The sequence below is a fragment of the Sminthopsis crassicaudata genome, chromosome 4 (assembly GCF_048593235.1).
Source record: "Sminthopsis crassicaudata isolate SCR6 chromosome 4, ASM4859323v1, whole genome shotgun sequence".
Lineage (NCBI taxonomy): Eukaryota > Metazoa > Chordata > Mammalia > Dasyuromorphia > Dasyuridae > Sminthopsis > Sminthopsis crassicaudata.
Genome location: NC_133620.1, coordinates 233,753,729 through 233,767,267, shown reverse-complemented (window position 1 = coordinate 233,767,267; position 13,539 = coordinate 233,753,729). Strand labels below are relative to the sequence as shown.

The 13,539-nt window shown below is 34.2% G+C and overlaps 1 protein-coding gene across 1 annotated transcript in view; it reads right to left on the bottom strand.

The window, feature by feature from the left end:
* The window catches only part of PHIP (PHIP subunit of CUL4-Ring ligase complex), a 173,548-nt gene that overhangs the window by 73,194 nt on the left and 86,815 nt on the right, over window positions 1-13,539 (bottom strand).

The following is a 13,539-nucleotide window of genomic DNA, read 5'->3' as shown; positions in this document are numbered from 1 at the left end:
ATCAACTAAAAATGATTTCCAATAAATTGAGGAAATGGGGGTTAAGAGGAAGATTTCTGGATTAGCAGAATCGGAACACAAAACTCATTATCAGGTAAGAATTACCTTTTCTTTGTTCCGGTATCCACTTATCCAGAACAAATAGATTTTTAATAATAGTATCTTATTAAGATCTTGGGAAATTAAAACTTGTAAGAGTTAAAATTTTAGAATAACAAATGTTGCCTAGATTGAAGATTACCTCAGTGTAGAAATAAAGACAGACTTTATTGCATTATGTGACTATAATTCTAAAAAAAGGCCAAATTTGATTTTTCAAAAACATTGCCTCACATTTTAATCTATGGCCCTAGAACAAAGGTTTCTAGCTAAGGAATCAAATAGGTAATCAAAAATAAAGCCTACATAAGTCACCTTTTAAAAAAAGAACAAAAGTTGAAAGGAAGAAAGCAAAAAGAAAAAAGAAACTTTAAAAGAGATAAGCTATTCTTTACTAGTTTAAATAGAAATGCAAAAGTAAGAATGGTTTAATAAAAGAGGTGATAGTGAAAACAAAATAAAGAAGTTTAAGTTGCAAATATATGTCAAAGAAAATAAAGTATCTTCTTGAAGTCTTTCTTATATTAGGATATACTAAAAGACAATGGCTCAAGCAAAAGAAGATTTTTGTTATGCTGAAAGCAAGAAGATAAAGGATAGGCTAAATAAATTTCACATCTCTTTCAAGAATGCCCCTGGTAAATTCCAAAATACATGTCAAGGTTTTAAAAGAGTATTAATTCGAACACACAAGAAATTATTAAGGATATATATATATATATATTTATCAGATAGTAAAGACTACAAAGAGAACTCAGATTCTGAAAATTATTTATAGATTAGAAATTTCAAGTCTGATAAAAAACTCTGAATGGTTTGTTAAATATTTGCTTACACATATATACTTTAACACATTTAACATGTATGGGACTATCTGCCATCTAGGGAAGGGGGTGGAGGGAAGGAGGGGAAAAGCTGAAACAGAAATTTTTCCAAGGGCCAATGTTGAAAAAGTACCCATGTGTATGTTTTGTACATAAAAAGCTATTAAAAAAAAAAAAAAAAGTAATATTAAAAAAAATACTGATGGGGGCGATAGCTCCTTTTAAGATTCCTGGTCTGATCTCCAACTTCCTTTGGGACTGACCTTTAATTTACAAGATCTGGTCAAAACCACCCTTTTGTATTCCAAGGGGAAAGATCGAATCTGAGCCAGTTTGGGCTTGTACTTAGCCCCCCACCGGATCTGAGCTGGCTTGGATTTTTCTCAACCCCCACTATCTGCTCAGATTTCCCCAAAATAGTTTCTTCCTTATCTGAAAATCCCACCAAGAATTTGGCCACTTCCCTAGGTTTCTTGAAACAAATAAAAGAGCCTAGGTGGAATCATTCCTTGGTAGAGAGTTGAAAGATGCCAGCATCACAGACTCTCTGTCCCGCCGCTTTTGATGTATTTCTTCCTCTATCTAATGCCTTTTACTAACTAGACTTTAACCTTGCTTACAAACCCTGCAATAAACCTCTTTTTATCAATCTAGGTTTTCGGGCCTGTAAATTCATTTACAGGGGACTCTCGCCATTGCTAGACCTCATTTATTAACTTTGTATCCTTGCGCCAAATCCTAAGGGGGTTGCAGGGGAGCTCCACTTGACTCCCTATACGCCAAACCTGCCACTAGACCACAATTAATCCTAATTTTATTGAGGTATAGACCTCATCATTAGGTATATACCTCATCAATACACTAATGGTTCTGTGTCAGAGAGAAGAGAGAGAGAGAGAGAGAAAAGGGGTAAGAGGAGGGGAGAGAAAGGCAGGCAGACAGAGTGACAAAAATAAAGAGAGACAGTAAGAAGAGAATAAAAGAGAAGAGAAACTATGTGTATGGAAATATTTATAGCATCACTTTTTATACTAGCAAAGAATTTGAAAATGAGATGTTCAGCAATTAGGAAATGGTTGAACAAGATGTGGTATCTATATGTATTGCAATATTTTTGTATTATAAGAAACGGCAAGCAGAATAACTTCAGAAAATGACTTGGAAAGATGTATATAAACTGATACAAAGTTCTGTGATGTGAATAGAACCAGGAGAACATTGTATACATTAACAGTAATATTGTACAAATAAGAATTGTAATGACTTGACTGTTTTTAGCAATACCATGATAATCTTGAAGGACTTCTTAAAAAAATAATATTTGCCTCAAAAAAAAAAAAAAAAAAACCACAACTTAAGCAGAACTCTATTCTATAACTTCATAAACTAAAACGAACTGAAAATACTTCAATCATATTACCAACAAACATTATTTTTCTCAGCTTAATACCATCCTTGCTATCAGATCACAGAAAGGTGTTTTTTTTTTTTTTTTTTTTTTTTTTTTTTTTTTTAAATAAATTAAGTCTATTCATATCAATGTTTTCATGGCTTTTTAATTGTTAGCAGACCTCAAAAATTTTTTCTTGGACTAAGGTATTAGAGGTTAGAAAAAAAAAAAAAAGAAATGCTAGTATCAAGTATGAAAATAGTACTTCAGTATCAAAATGTTTAAGAACATCTAATAAAAAACCAATTACAACTATACATGGAAATTAAAGAAAATATTCATTAAGTACCACTAATCTTTCATATAGTGGTATAAATGTAGTTTAATATATTGATAGAATGGTCTTTTCAATGTTTTAACAAAATGTCAATGATGATCTTTTAAAACATACAAGGAATTAAAAATTTCTTGAAGTTTAATGGAAGTTGGATGTGACAGAACTTTAAAAGACTGTGACAAAAATGAACTTATTCTTGGTCTTGGGATAATCACGAGAACATTCTAACTTCATTCATTCCAGTATCTTGGTATGATTTTATGCCTAACACAAAAGTGACCTTCATCTGCTAAGAAAAGATAGCACAAATTAAGTTCTTACTAGAAGGGATGGGGATGGGGAAAGATACTGGGAGAGTCATGCGTGCTAAGGAGGGAAAATGTACAGTAAGTTTAATTGGATGGAAATAGTATTACTTGAAACTGCTTTAAGGAATCTGCTTAAGATTTTATATAATTTCCAAAGCTACATTTATTATTTATATAATTAGGAAGTCATTCTATTAAGAAATCAATTTTTCTTTGACGCATAGTTGATATACCACAGAGGGCTAATTTAAAGGTAATAGGATTTACTGATTACCTTATAGTAGGATTTTTCCTTCTCTAAAAAATTAACAACATTCAGCCAGTTTTTGGCTCTTTCATCCATGCTATCTCATTTCAAAAATCAGATATATTTCTTTTTTTAAAAGAAGTTTTCTTTATCATTTCTATAACCTTCCATGATCAAAATATTATGAAAGATATTATTTTTAATTTATTTGTAAATTTACATTTACATAACATAAATTGTATGTAACATAAATTGATTAAAAAAATCATTGTTACATTAAATGATGGGGGTGAACCCTGAAACTATGTCCCCTTTAATCTGTAAAAAAAAGGGTGACTTGGGTCTCAAGCTCTCCCCTGGGAAAAGACAACATCCTCCTTCCCAAGTTAAGTGGCTTCATTCAATCAGAGGTCTTGATCAAATCACTCTCCACTGAAACTCAGATCTTTTGGGGGTGGCCCAGATCCTCTTCAGGGAGTTTCCAGACTCTGGGAAAAAGTCTTCAAACTCCCAGTTAAGTGATTTTATTCATTTGGAGATCTCTGTCTGATGGTCCTCTATTGATTAGTGCAGACAGCTCCCAGCCCTGGGCCAACATTTACCCATATAGGGAGGAGTCCGTTAACACACCTTCACCAAATTCCTAAGGAGGAGTTCTGCCCATTAAGTGAACTTCTTAGCAAACAATAAATTTCCCTTTTCTATCACTCAGATTTCAGGTTTGTAAATTCTTTTGCTTTGGACCTGCCGGCCAACCAGAAGGGATTCCCCACCCCAATTCTCACATTTCTTCACTATCACCATCCTCATCATTTGCATCTCATCATACATTTACTCAACTTGGGGCTGAATCATTTATACAAATGGTAGAGTGAATTCTCAAGAAAAAAAAAAAAGGCATTGAAAAATTTACAAATTATTCTAGTAATACAAGCTTATCAGAGTTACAAAGCAGAAAGGCAGAAAATTACATCCTATGTAATATTTCTCAAAGCAAATTCTAATTATCTACTTTCAGCTTCTAAAAGTTTAAAATATTTTTGTATGCTGTTTTACAGATTTTTTGAAAAAGGATCACATGTAAAAAGATAGTCCCCCTCTACATCCCTTCCACAATAAAAAAAGCTAAGTGTAAAGGGAATTCAATTAAACTAAGATATGATAAATTTCAAAGAGAAGTGGTAATATAACAGAATTCTTTAGAAGAATTATCCATATGAAAGAAAAGGAATAAATACTGTGATAAAATGATGGAGAAAAATTTTAATAGCTGAGAAAAGGGATGTTGCAAAAAAAAAAAAAAAACAAACAAAGACAAGTTGGTAAATATAAATATTAATTTTAAGTAGAAATTCAAATAAAGGGAAGAATTCTGAAGAAAGTTAGAAATAACTTTAATGAATAATATGAAGATCCACATTTTTAAAAATTAAAAATAAAGATGATCCCAAGATAGAGCTTGGAAACAGAATTTCAGTGGAACTGATGTTGGGAAACATGAAACTCTCTTTCTGACTTTGGGGGGAATGTCTTTGAACCCTAAGAACCCTAAGAAAAGCTCTACCCTGAGACCCACCCTAGGGAATCAAGATAAATAGTTTCATTCTGTTATCCTGGAGGAGACTAGTATCCCCTCCCCCCATTGATAACACTCACTACTGATTACACTCTTTATTGAGTTGGAGATTAGCTCAGGGACACTCATTCAATTGGAACATTTCTATGCAATTCAAGATTTCTGTCTGATTTCAACTCAAACTGCACCCAGCCCTCTAGCCAAAGTTTCAAATTCCTCATAAAAAGGGGGCAATTTGGTGCACTTCTTTGCAGTGGCCAAAGCAGGAATCATGTCTTTCCTTGGCATAGCTGCCTTCAAGGATCCTCAGCCCCTTGAGAAGGCATTCTCTTCTCAGTGCCAGACCCCATTTCCCTACCAGGACTATACCCCTCTTTACTTCTCTGTCAGCATTTCTCTACTAGGAACTTTTATTTTTCTGCCAGGATTCCTCTGTTAAACCTTTACTTCTCTGTCAGGACCTTGCCACAAAGGAAGTCAGTCTTCCTCCTAGCAAAGTCTGGCTTCTCAGTTCTAACAATAAACGCATTCCCACAATTCTCTGCCCTATGCCAAACCTCATCAGATCTCTAGATTTTGACAAGCAAAACAATACAAACTATTAAAAACATCTTATACTTATGAATTTAGCCTAATATTGGATACTTTTCAGAGAAGTAAAAGTGGAAAAAAAATAGGGCATATCTGAAAACAAGATGAAGCATAAGCAAAAGATTGACAATCTAAAGCCAGAAGGCTAAAGTGTAACAATATTTGTCTAAAGATTATGGATTAGGTAATTCTGAAAAAGAGAAAGTGAAATTTGGGGTAGTTTAAATAATTTTCTTATTAAAACAAAACCATTTCAGATCAAAGGGTACTGCCTCTTTCTTTTTCTTAAAATTCTTAAATATCTTTTATCTCACAAGGAAATGATGCAATCCTGTTGTTTTGCCTTGGGGGCAGAGGAGGAAAGAAGGAAGAATCTAAAAATTCTTAAAGGAAATTGCAACTTTATTAAGAAAAAGAAAAGCATACCCTGAGGGAATAATACTACTCTTTAAAAGATTAACAATTGGTTTGCATTTCAGAAAGAAAATGTTATAAATTTGTACATAGTAGAATACATCTGATAAGTTAAGGATATTTTGCTAGAATCTACTTCTTTTAAAAGTAATGTGCCACAATAAAATATAAATATGGTATCCTCCTAACCAAACACTAATGCATGAGGAATACCCAACAATTCTATGTTATTTGTAGCATGTTTTCAAAATAAAACACAAAATTAGCCAGGTGTCTAATACTTTCAACAAAAATTAAAAGAACTCAACTACCTATTAATAAAAATATCTTGTCCTGACCTCTTGCCTGACTATCAGGCTATCATGAGCTGAATGAGATATTTCTAATTAGATGTCTGGTCATTACCTCAAACTGAACATGCATCTAAAAATTTCCAAGTTACCTTTTTGTCTTGAATTCCCTATGTGGCTAACAAAAGTTTTAATTGTTGAAGTTGCACTGAGTTTTAATTCAGAAGTGACTCTTTGCCCAACATGTTAATCAGTCACCAAGTTCTATCAATTTTTTAAACAATTCTTTTGTATTCTCCTTTGCATTGCTACTTTGCCAAAGAAGTCATTATCTAATTCTTATTTACTTCTTCTTTGCTCCAGTTCATTCATTCACTTATAATTCAAGCTAAAACCCATCAAATTCATTTTCCTAAAATGTTAAGATCATCAGGTTAAAAAAATCTAAAAATCCTTTAAATATCCCTGGTTTCAAATCAAATTTCTTAATTTGACATTCAAGGCCTCTAAAATCTGTCCCCTATCAACCAATCAATGATTAAAAATAGTTAGTCTTTTTTTCTAGTTTTATTTTCCACTAAACCCCTACACAATTTCCATCTCAGTCCATCTATTCTCCTGATTTCAATTTCACACTTAAATCATTTTCATGTCTATCTTTCCCTAGTTACCCATTTTTATACAATCCTATACTACCCTGAAAAACCAGTGGAATGTATCCTAAATTTTTTTTCTTCTTTGACACTCCCCTGGTACTTACTTTTTCAATCACTTGGTATTAAAATGCCTTTCATTAATAATTATTTTTTCATTTCTCATCATCTTATACTCCCAGAGAGCACTCATTTTACACATTTTTATTATTTTCACTAGCATTTAGCACAGTGACCGACACAATGCAGTCATTTAATAAATACCTTAGAATAACTAAAATAATTCACAATATGATTCTTCTAAAATGCTTTCTTCATCAAATGATTTACCATGAAATCTATTTTGCCTATCTTTTAAGAATTGATATCTAAGAACTACTGAGCACTAAATATTTAATAAAGACAATTTGCTGTCAAACAATATAGCAGAGAAACCATAGAAACAAATAGTTCTCTAAACATTTCAAGGGGTTTTAATGGCCTCAAAGATTTATGTGTAGTAAAACTAGATTATCTTGGAAACCAAGAATGTTATTAAAAACCTAAAATTTGTGTTCAAAAGAAACTTTACCTTTCCTGATAAAAAATGAAATAAAAGACTTGGAACTATCAGAGAGACCTCTCACAATCTGAGACTAGACTACCTAAATATAGAGAAGAAATAATAACCTTGCATTTATGACTTTAAAAATTGGAGTTTTAATCATCTGTTTTCTTTATCTAGTTAAGTATAGTAGCCAACACTTGGAATTAAACTAGAGGACACACTGGAGAACACGGCAATTTCAGAAGTGTACAGGTGCAAAAATTCTGAGTGGTGATTGGCAGCCTCTGCTTGATCAACACGTTGCAAGGAGAAACTCATTGTTCTGGATTAGTGGACACTGGAACTTTTATAAAATAATCTCAGTAAAAGAAAGGTTAAGTGAACAATTACAAAAAATAATTTTAAAATATAATTTTCTAAAGAAATAAAAAAATGTTATTTGGAATTCACCCATGAGACAAAGAAAATGAAGCAGTACCATCTTTGAGCAAAAACCCTTATCATGTCAAGTATATCAAGAGTCCATAATTATAAAACCAAAATTAGACATGCAAGTAATAAACTTTTGGAATAAGTAATAGTACACATGAAAAAGAATTAATAAGAATAAAGTTAGAGATGTCTATAGACCATATTTTGATTACTGCATATTAGTAATGACCATAAAATGGCCTATCAAGAAATTTGAACTCTTCCCAAAGAACTCCTGTAATTTTTGTTTTCCCACTTAATACCAATGGAATCATGGATCTTTTGAAGTATTAAAGTAAGTTTTACCACTACTTTAGCTAAGATATGATACAAAACTCTTAAATTATGATTTAATTTTGTTTTGAAAACTTATTTACAAAGCAAACAGCCATCATTATAAGGAATAAAAAGGACCAAACTAAGCATTATCTGTATGTTAGAATTCTACTGAGTTACCTTTCTCGCTTGTCAGGTATTTAGATGTTATCTTTGAAAACTAGAAATAGTATTTTCAATTTCAACTTGAAATAAATGGACACAAATTTTAAGACCAATGACTTAGAAAAAAATCCTTGTTCTCTTAGAAACTAGCTTGTGCTGTCACTCTAGATATAGTCCCACCCTCTATTTTTTAATGCTATAATAGATCTGCCATATGACCTTGGGGCAAGACATTCATTTTTTTCATTCACAAAACTTAAATCTGCCCTATTTTCAATTTTATTAGTATACATATACGGATGCTATCAATATGTGAAATATACTTCACTCAGTAAAGGTAACACGTGTAATACGTATTTATATATATATAAAATGTGTAATACACATACACATACACACACACTTCTGGCAGCAATTTAAAGAAATACCTGACTTCAAATACATATATAAGTGCATACACATGTGTGTATTTGTATATTTACCTTCCTACCTATCTACAAATATTTTAAGAGCAGCTAGATGTTGTAGTGGATAGAGTGCTAGAGCTGGAGTTGAGAAGACTCATCATAAATTCAAATCTGGCCTTGGACATTACCTATGCAATCCTGGGCAAGTCATTTAACCCTAGCTGTCTTAAGTTTCCTCTTCTGCAAAATGAAATGGAGAAGAAAATGACAAATTACTCCAGTATCTTTGTCATGAAAACTCCAAATGGAGTCAAGAAGAGTCAGACACAACTAAAATGACTAAACCACACACACACACACACACACAGAGTATATATAAAAATTGGTTTTTTATTGATTCAAGTCTCTCAAATTACCTAACAGATTTTTAAATTTGTTAGTCTTAGCAAACTAATTGGTATTAGGGAAAATGGAATAAAAATGATATGTTTTTTAAAATCTCTCTATGATAGTTACACTTAAAAAGGAAAAAGAAAATTGGTAATACCTCCATTAACAAATCTCCTGAGAATGAAGATCCTTAAAAGTCCAAACTGCCCTATTTTTTAAAAAAGCAAATGCTTCAAAAAAGTCTTTTATCTAAAACAGAACTGCCTTTGCAATTATGTTACAAAAACAACTCAGCACACAGCTTCAATTTGACAAGCTAGGACCAGTCCTTTATCAAATTAGTCTCCAAAGCTCTTCATCCAGTTTCCTCTCCACCTTTCATTTCTATCAAAATTTCACTCATTTTCAGGGATGCCTTCTATTCTTATCCCTTTTTGTTGGAAGCCACAATCTCTAAGTTGATTGGCAAAGCCCAGCTCTGAGATCAGATGTGCATAACACTCATGCAGGAACAACATTTCTTTCTATGATTCTCATTAGTGGACTACTATTTCCTATATTATTTATAATTGGCTTGATTACAGCATTAAACATTATCTAAAAAAGTCTGGTGACAAGGGAAATTTGGGCAAGTTAACTTGATTCCACATGCATATTCTGTCCTAGTAAAACTAATTTCTCACCGAGACAAATTATAAAGGAGAGAACACTATAGAAAGCATTGTCACTAGTGGAGAGAACCCAAAGGTCCAAGAAATAATGGTGTTCAGCAATTTAGACTCAGAAAAGAGCAGTACATCTAGGAACCAAAAGATGGTTATTAAAGTATAACTAGGAATTGTCCTAAATGCCTATGTACACCAAGTCAGGGAAATAGAGGAATCAAACAATCCATAGAATTGACAAAGACATAAGTAAACTAACAAAATCCACTGGCATTTAACCTTGTATAACATTTACCTTTCATTATTGGCTTCTTGTAATGTAATCAATAATTAACACTTAACCATAAAAAACTTACTCAAATATTAAATGTCAAATGTAGTAACATATAAAGGTCAATAAGTCAGACACATGTCTGAAGACTATGTTGACCTAAAGAAAAGTATATGATCATGATATGGTATAAAAATAAAGCCTGAAGGAGTCTGAGAGAAGTGGGAGCATCACTTCCATCAGTTCCTCATTCAAACTACCCCACGACTCCTATATTCCTTTGACACTGACCCTATTCCTCCTGTTCAGCTCCCTGGACCCCTGCACTCGAACAGCAATGACTTGAGTAGGTAAGTTTCTTTTCTTTTCCCGGAATAGGTAGAACTCTGGTCAGGGACCTGCAGACCCCTCAATAAGAAAGATCGAGTAAGAGAGGCAGCAATCAAGCTTTTAAGATAGGAGGAACAGAGAGCACACAAAAAGAACTTTTTGCAGAAATACTAACACATTTACTTAGAAAAAGAGGGATAAAAATCTCTAAGAACAGAGTTACTAGATTTATGTCTTTTATACATGACTGCTGTCTGTGTTCCCTGATACAGGGACTGTTCAGCTAGCAGATTGGGAGAAAGTAGGAAAAGAGCTACAGGCATTCTATAAAGAAAATGGCCCTGAGAAGGTCCCTATTGATATCTTCACTTTTTGGGGCGTTCCTACACTGGGCTCCAAATTGTCCTCAGAGAAGGACCTGAAGAGGAACTCCCTCCTGATCATTTAAGCCCTGAGGATGAAACTGACCTAGAGGAGGCAGCTTATCATAACGACTGGAACTCCCCTGCCTCCAAAGAAAATTCTGTTTAAAAAGGGCCCCTCCAAAAATACCCAAAAAGAAGAGGCAAATTACTCCTCCTCCTTTAAAATGCAGGATTTAAAGGGGAAGTCAGACAAGCTAGAGACTCCAATGATGTTGAATGGGGTTGCTTTCTTGTCACTTTTGAGAAAGGAGAGTGGGATGATGATGTCCCACCCAAATGGGAACCACTCCCCTATTAAGTTCCTCAAGGAAATTAAACAAGCCTGTACTTCCTATGGAGCACCTCCCCCACCCCACCCCCGCTCCCAATATCTTGATTTTAGTCAAAACCTAGGGAGGGAAATGGATGACTCCCTATGATTGACAGCAGACAGCTAAGGCATGTTTGGAGGGAGGACAACATTTACACTGGAAGGCAGAATACGAGGAACTGGTCAAAAAACATGTAGCCAGTTCATTATCCAAAAAATTAGGAGTTACTAAGGATATGTATCTGGGGAAAGCCCTTTGGGGGACAGCAAAAGATCAACTGTTACTACTTAAGGATGTCCTCCATAAAGTTAGCTCCCTGGCATTAGAGGCATGAAGAAAAATTCCCTCTAAAAAAGAGCTGACAACAGTGCTGTCAGAAGTTAAACAAAAATCAGATGAGAGGTATGAAGATTTTTTAGACAGACTTACAGAAACAGCCAAAAGAGCCATTAAGGAAGAGAAGGCAGAGGAGTTGATTATAAGGCAAATGGCTTTTGATAATGCTAACTCCTCCTGTCAGAGTATGATGAGGCATTTAAAGAAAACAGGCACCCTTAGTGACTTCCTTAAAGCATGTGAGGACTTTAATCCTTCATTTATAGGAGGGATTACTATTGTAAGAGCACTTAAAGGCCAATCTTACACATCATTTCTTAAACAGCAGAATAGGAAACCACAGAATGGCTGATGTTTTTCCTGCAGCCAATCAGGACATTGGAGTCAAAGCTGCCCAAACAAAAAATACTACAAAAGCAGGGAAGCATATGATCCCAGCCCCTCCAGCTAACATTCAATACACCTTGCTGTAGGGTGTATGTAAGGGTTTCATAGGGTAAGAGATTGCAAATCTAAATTTCACAAGAATGGGCAACCTTTAGAACAGAAGCTTCAGGGAAACTCCAGGAGGAGCCCACCCCTGGCCCAGCAACACATGACCTCTTACAAGCCACCCTAGGAAGCGCAAGATTGGACCTGTCCTCAACAATTTCAACAATCATAACAACAGATATCCACCCTATTAAAGTTAAGAAGGGAATCTATGGCCCCCTCCCTCGAGGAATTGTTGGTCTCATTATAGGCAGATCTTCCACGTCCCTACAGGGCATTAATGTCATCCCTGGGGTCATTGACTCTGACTATTCAGGAGAAATTGTGATTTTATGGTAAACCCTCCTTTTAAAAATCATATTCAGATACATCTAGGACAGAGAATTGTACAACTTTTACTTATACCTTTTACTATGGCAGGAAAGAAAACCACTAATTAAGCCAGGGGAAATAAAGCTTTCAGTTCGTCAGATTTAATTTTTGGGGTACAGGCTATAGGGAAGAAGAGACGGATGAAAACAATTAGGGTACAAGGAAAATATATTTAAGGGATCCTTGATACAGGTGCCGATGTCTCTTGCATGGCAGGAAAAGACTGGCCCAGCTCATGACCATTAATTCCAATTCCTAACAAATTGACAAGAATAGGACAGGCTGAAGGGGTTGATCGGAGTACTCAGTTTTTACCATGGAATTTTTTATCTCAAATGAAAGTAGTACTCTCTACCATAAATTCAGAATCAGATAATCATTCAGACGCTGAACCTTCCCTTACTAATCCTTTTTAATAGGGACCATTGTTGAGAGATTTACCACAGACCCTGGAAACCATACAAGCCTGTATGGATAGAACAATGGCCTCTCTCCTCAAGAAAGTTACAGGCAGCTGAATTATTAATTAAGGATCAACTATAATTGGGACATATTGAACCCTCTTCTAGTCTTTATAATATACCCATTTTGTATCTTACTCCCTGACACGTGACTTAGACTTATTCTAGTGACACTGGTCCCCTGGCTGTTCTTGAACAATATATTCTATCGTAGTTCTTGTATCTTACTCCCTGACACGTGACTTAGACCTTATTCTAGTGACGTGTGGAAAATGGAGATTTCTCCAAGATTTGAGAGCAGTTAATAAAATTATGGAGCCTATGGGAGCTCTGCAACCAGGTCTGTCATCACCAGTTGCTATACTAAAAAAAATTTTCAATTATAGTCATGTATACTATCCCTTTAGTTAAACAAGACAGGAAATACTTTGCCTTTAGCCTACCAGCAACTAATTTTCAAAGACCTTACAGAAGATTTCAATGAAAGTTTTACCACAGGGCATGAAAAATAGCCCTACATTGTGCCAAAAATTTGTAGACATTGCATTAAAGGATATTAGAACTATGTATAAAGACTTATATATGATACATTACATGGATGATATACTTAGGACACACCCAGATAGGATGCAGTTTATCCTGTAAAATGTCACTATAGCTTTAAATAAATATGGCCTTATCCAAATAAACCCACCATTTTCCTTCCTAGGGAGAATTTTATCAAAAGATAACATAGTACCTTTTCAATCATTTTCATTGAGAACTGATAAGTTGAAAACATTTAACAATTTCCAAAGGTTCTTAGGAGATATGAACTTACTTAAAACTATCCACCTCTGATCTGAAACCTCTTTTTGACTTGCTTAAGAGTGACTCAAAGCCCACATCTCC